Genomic DNA, 6,243 nt, shown 5'->3' with positions numbered 1-6,243 from the left:
ACGAATTTTTAAAAATTATCATCTAGAGGAGAATTGTCTTATCTTTTCCCCATTATTGAGTTCTGTATTCTTTCACAAATTCACATGGTTTACAAATTATTTTAGGTGTCAATGTGGATTCTATTCCCATATGTCAGCTGCCAAGGAAAGTGTATGCTGCACCGAATTGCCAAGGGTTGATGAGAAGAGGGGAGTCATTCAACAAGGAACTGGTCTGCTTTACTGAACACCCTGGGTTTTCATCAGTGTGTTTAGATGTGCATGAGCTTGAGACAGCATAATACCAATACCCAGTATGGAGAAATGAGGGCAACAATTGAAGAGCAAGTCAAATTTTTTATTGATTTAATCAATACAAAATTCACATGACCATTGGGTCCGATTGCTAGTTTATCATTAGTGAATAATTCCAAACATTTCCCGGAATTACAGGCGTAACAGATACATAACACACAGACAATTTGTTTGATGGTGCTAAGGATACCTAGGCCACAAGGTGCGAGTCCCTCTACCCTCATGTGCTGTGACGAATTCCTTTGCCTCTGAGGAATATCAAGGATTCAAAGCACCTGAGTGATGGTATGATTTAGTTGAAGCAACTTTTTTTAAAACAAATGTACGATTCATACATGATGCATACAAAAAAATTCAAGCACAACATTCTAACAGAAATGGCCCAAAAATAATACATCAATTATCTAGAAAGCATCAGCTATACAAACAATATTTCAAATAAATGTGTCCGCACCCAGGAACGGGACGAGGACGCTGCTTTCATGTTCCCATTTTTTAACTCTTACAACTATTATATATACTAAGCTAATACTACATATACTATGCTAATATTTCATTCTATAAATTATTTGCAAAAATACACTGTTGCATGCAAGACCAAACAGATTGTTACCCAACGGTCAGACCCTATATCATGGTTGTTCCCAGTCTTTTTTTATTTGTAAAAAATAACAAAATTTGTTTTCACAACCTACTACTCTATATGACTTTGGTTCAAATTTAAACAAAACCAAAGATAAAAGTGTTTCACAATGATTTAACGTTTTTAAACAAGATTAAAATAGAGTACATCTGTATGACCAACATATTTTTATCTGGTTTGCTAGAATGTCCAAATAGCTAGTATTGCGTTTTGTTCACATTCACACGGATGTCTCCTTCCGACTGAACCTCGATGTAAAATGTAGCACCGCTTCTTCTTTATCAGGATGGAAAAATTCACTGCACAGTGGAGGTGGTTGAGCTGACAATGAGCATGGTAATGGTTCTGATGACCCTTGAAAAACCAAATAAGTCTCCTTCATCAGGACTGATGGGCTGGAATAAATGGACACTATTTAAATTTTATGTATGCTTTATATCCTTATAAATAAATTGCTCTTTACTATATGTATTGTATTTTGATAAATACATTTGTAACAAAAATTCTCATTAACTTTGTTATTGCTGTTTTAAACTTGATTGAAAGAAAAGTGACAAATGCAAAAATAGTAAAAATGCCATGCCAATTAAGTTTGATATGAATTATGATAGTGGACTATCTTTAGAAGTACATTCTTACTAATTGTTGGATCAACAGGCTTCCTACGAACACTTGAACTCTGGGAAGCTGATTTTAAATTGTTCGTCCCCCTCCTTCGTTATGTCATGCAGCCTTGAGGAATTCTCATTAAAATGTAGAGCAGCAATCATCAACCTTTCCCAATAAAAAAGGATGAAATAATTGTTACGATAGTGCTTTATAATGTATTTACTGTAATTCTTTTATTATTTTGAAATAAAATGTCCCCATGTAAATATTGAAATAATTTGCAGTGGGGGAATCCTGATCATTCAGAGGGGGGGGGGGGGTATCCCGAAGGTCGGAACCCTCCCCTTTCATCAGAAAATGTTGCTAAAAAACACCCACACATACAGATGGTGGAACCCCCCTTTAACAACTAAAATCTAATAATGGTATAACCCCCCCCCCTTCCAAAATTCCTGGATCTGCCCATGATTTGTGTAAATTAAATTAGTGAAGAGGGGTTTCCATCACATGTCATTTTTGGAAATAATTTAATTTAATTTTCATTAACGTATAAATCCAAAGGATGTACATGTAGGAGTTATAACAGGGGTTACAGGCCACCCACTCTACACCCCTCAGCCTTCACTTGATTGATCAGAATTGGTATCTTTGCAATGTTAACATTTAATCGTGTTGGAAAAATAATATTGCCCACTAAAAGAGTAATAGAAGTCTATGTATATTTAAATTATGCAAAGTTCTTGATAACATTACTAAGATAGGTCAGTGGATCTATATGACAGAATAAGTTTAAACGGCAATCTAATTCAGGGTCCTGATCAGATGGGGGCATGTTAGAAACTCGTCATATAGTACGTGTATTGTAACTTATAAAGTGAAAAAAGTTAATAAACGTCACAGACTGCAATAAAAATTATCAACTTTCTTACCGATGGAATCTTCATAATAAAGTTACACACGACCTACCCTATTTTTCTCCAGCTTGATGGCAGCCTGGCGCTTGGGTTTAGGCTCGGGCGAAGAGAGGAAGGCATGGTTGAGGTCGTCCACTTTCCTCTTAGGATAAAGCGATAGAATTGTACCAGAGCAGAGACGTTTTTTCGCAGGAATTACAAATTCTCTCATCAGTGAAAACTGAGGCTGGAAACATCCGTCCGTGAAATGCGCACTACAAACAACAGTATACTGGGACGATCCTGTCCAGTCTGCACGGGTCAGTCTCACAAATCGAGTCTATGCTGCTCTCTGTCGCTCGTCCTTCGGGAAAACATGGACGGAAACGGTGTCCGAGGGCCTGTTGTTGCTTCCTACAACTACACACATGCGTCCCTTACTCTTACTTGCCATTTCTCTTCGAATATTTTCTTCTTTTATACTCTCGTCTTGTTGTGAAGAAACCGCCAATGATGGGTTGTGACGTCAGATCCGGTATTACATTTTCAGTCTCGTTTTCGGTATCGTAAAGGTGTGAATTTACGAAGAAGGTTGTTTTTGCCCATTATATCGTTTATTGATTAAAAAATAACTGAAATAATTTTACTATCGGTATTTATTTTTAAAAATACATAAGATAAACCAAAATGTATATTTGACTTCCGGGACACTTTAAGCTTCGTCTCGTAAGATTCGGTTAGGCCCACCAGCGGTCGTAAAATTTAAAATATTTACTTACCAGTATTGTCAGCATCAATATAAAATCCATTTATAAAACATTATCTGAATTCTTGCTGCAGAACACAAATAACATACGAAATAACCCAGCAGGTATAATTATACATACACCATAGGCAAAACACAAAGTTTGAGTTTAGATAAAACTAGTTTGGGAATAGATATCGTTCGCCAAAGTCTGATTCCTATAAACATCGTTCTCCATATAACTCGTTCGTCCTTACACATGTAATACGGATGTATATTTAATTGCTGTTATAAAATTTAGAAATTTATTTCAAAATTAAGGATTATCTCCCTCGTGCATAGCTCTTATCCTTAGACGAATTTGACTCCACTTTTTTTTTGGCACGCTGATTTTGACTGTAATAGCTCTAAAACTTCATTGTTATTTCGGATTTCAAACATTTCGGTTGAGCATCACTGAAGAGACATTATTTGTCGAAATGCGCATCTGGTGCATCAAAATTGGTACCGTATAAGTTTTACATTATGACCCCTTGGTCGAGGCATCTGCTGGTGGACTGTTAGTCCCCGAGGGTCTCTACAGCCCAGTAGCTTAGTACTTCGTTACTAGCTTGAAAATACGGATGTATATTTAATTGCTGTTATAAAATTTAGAAATTCATTTCAAAATTAAGGATTATCTCCCTCGTGCATAGCTCTTATCCTTGGACGAATTTGGCTCCACTTTTTTGGCACGCTGTTTTTGGCTATCTTTACCTCCAAAACTTCATAGTTATTTTGGATTTCAAACATTTCGGTTGAGCATCACAAAAGAGACATTATTTGTCGAAATGCGCATCTGGTACATCAAAATTGGTACCGTATAAGTTTTACATTATGACCCCTGGGTCGAGGCCTCTGCTGGTGGACTGTTAGTCCCCGAGGGTCTCTACAGCCCAGTAGCTTAGTACTTCGTTACTAGCTTGAAAATACGGATGTATATTTAATTGCTGTTATAAAATTTAGAAATTCATTTCAAAATTAAGGATTATCTCCCTCGTGCATAGCTCTTATCCTTGGACGAATTTGGCTCCACATTTTTGGCACGCTGTTTTTGGCTATATTTAGCTCCAAAACTTCATAGTTATTTTGGATTTCAAACATTTCGGTTGAGCATCACTGAAGAGACATTATTTGTCGAAATGCGCATCTGGTGCATCAAAATTGGTACCGTATAAGTTTTACATTATGACCCCTGGGTCGAGGCCTCTGCTGGTGGACTGTTAGTCCCCGAGGGTCTCTACAGCCCAGTAGCTTAGTACTTCGTTACTAGCTTGAAAATACGGATGTATATTTAATTGCTGTTATAAAATTTAGAAATTCATTTCAAAATTAAGGATTATCTCCCTCGTGCATAGCTCTTATCCTTGGACGAATTGGGTTCCACTTTTTGACACGCTGTTTTTGGCTATATTTAGCTCCAAAACTTCATAGTTATTTTGGATTTCAAACATTTCGGTTGAGCATCACTGAAGAGACATTATTTGTCGAAATGCGCATCTGGTGCATCAAAATTGGTGCCGTATAAGTTTTACATGTAGTATTTGCCTTATCATAATAATTATTTTCTTAACGTTTATGTTGAATTTTAATTCATTTATACTTTCTCAAAAAAGGATCATATTCTATTCATTTTCACTAGCCAAGGGTTTGTGCAGTCTGCAGTAACAAACGACATTGCTTACTATAATATGCTTACTCCTCCTAGGCTCCTGATCCCACCTCTGGTATATCCAGGGGTCCATGTTTGCCAACGTTCTATGTATTGATTATAGGAGTTATGAGATTTGTCACTGTTCGATATTTTCACCTTTCATTCATCAAAAACTAAACTGATTTAATTTTTACTAATATTCTAAATCAAAGACCACCTTCTTTGGTTTTTTATGTTTTGAACACAATTAACAAAATTGAGACCACCATAGTAAGTAGGCCAATTAGGCGAGGAAAATCGGATGAGCAAAGGTTTCATCTTCATCCTAAATAGAGATGAAAAATGAAATGTCTGATAAAATAGTGACAAATCTACTTCTCGCAGAGGTCCCAGAAGTCATATTCTCACCTGTGCATTTTATGCTAATTTTGATCATGTATAGTTTAGTCATAGAATAACTATTGTGGCTTATTTGCTAGTTATACATATTTGACAAACACTTGCTTGTGGGTATTACAGTCTTACATCAGCATGAAAGGTGAAGATAACGAACAGTGATCAATCTCATAACTCCTATAAGCATTACAAAATAGATAGTTGGGCAAACACGGACCACTGGACACACCAGGGGTGGGATCAGGTGCTTGGGAGGAGTGAGCATCTGTTTTAGTGCTGATCAGGTAAACGGAGTTATCCGTAGTCAAAATCAGTGTGCCAAGAACGGCCTAACAATCAGTATGAAACATGGCAGACAGCATTTGACCCAATGATAGGTTGTATTGACGAACTAGATCGTTATGACGACCATAGAATTTGCGAAATTCTTACTTCAATCGAACCTATTGAAACCCCTGTACCATCAACTTGTTTGTCAGTAGCTTGTTTATGTTTTAATGCACCAGCAGTTTTTTAAACATCTGTCCAAAATATAAATCTTAACCTACAAGTAATGAAGATTTTGACTTGAGTCTATTCTCAGTTTATGGTCTCGAGGCCAGGACGTTCGATGTTTGTCGATGTTTATCACATCAGTAGAAATATGATGTAACACGGATTCCATAACTGTGCCTTTCATGAATGTTCCGGAGACTTCATTTCTAGTATAAATACACCGCGAATATTATGACATTAAGCTCTGGTAGGCAAGCACTTTAAGAATTGATGATTAAATATATGGGAAAGTATAGGAAATATTCTGATTTGGATTAACAGCTGAGTTTGTTACATCCAGCTCGGCATACAAACCCGCTACGGACATTATTATTATACACCTATCGTAAGTATTTTGTTTTTCTTATAATTTTCTTTCTGTAAATAAATGTTGTTAATCTTATTTGATTTTTCTGTGTTTGATACCGGCAATTGA

General features: G+C 36.4%; 1 long non-coding RNA gene across 1 annotated transcript; it reads right to left on the bottom strand.

Annotated features, from left to right (window-relative positions):
- Positions 1-321: 321 nt before the first annotated feature.
- LOC125652494 (uncharacterized) lies at positions 322-4,838 on the bottom strand. Its single transcript, XR_008803490.1, has 2 exons — positions 1,577-4,838; positions 322-1,332 (listed from the first exon to the last, which is right to left on the bottom strand). It is a non-coding gene; the product is annotated as an uncharacterized LOC125652494 (long non-coding RNA).
- Between the last annotated feature and the right edge of the window lie 1,405 nt (positions 4,839-6,243).

The sequence above is a fragment of the Ostrea edulis genome, chromosome 5, assembly GCF_947568905.1.
Source record: "Ostrea edulis chromosome 5, xbOstEdul1.1, whole genome shotgun sequence".
Taxonomy (NCBI): domain Eukaryota; kingdom Metazoa; phylum Mollusca; class Bivalvia; order Ostreida; family Ostreidae; genus Ostrea; species Ostrea edulis.
The sequence above is the reverse complement of the archived record's forward strand: the minus strand, read 5'-3'. Positions and strand labels throughout refer to the sequence as shown.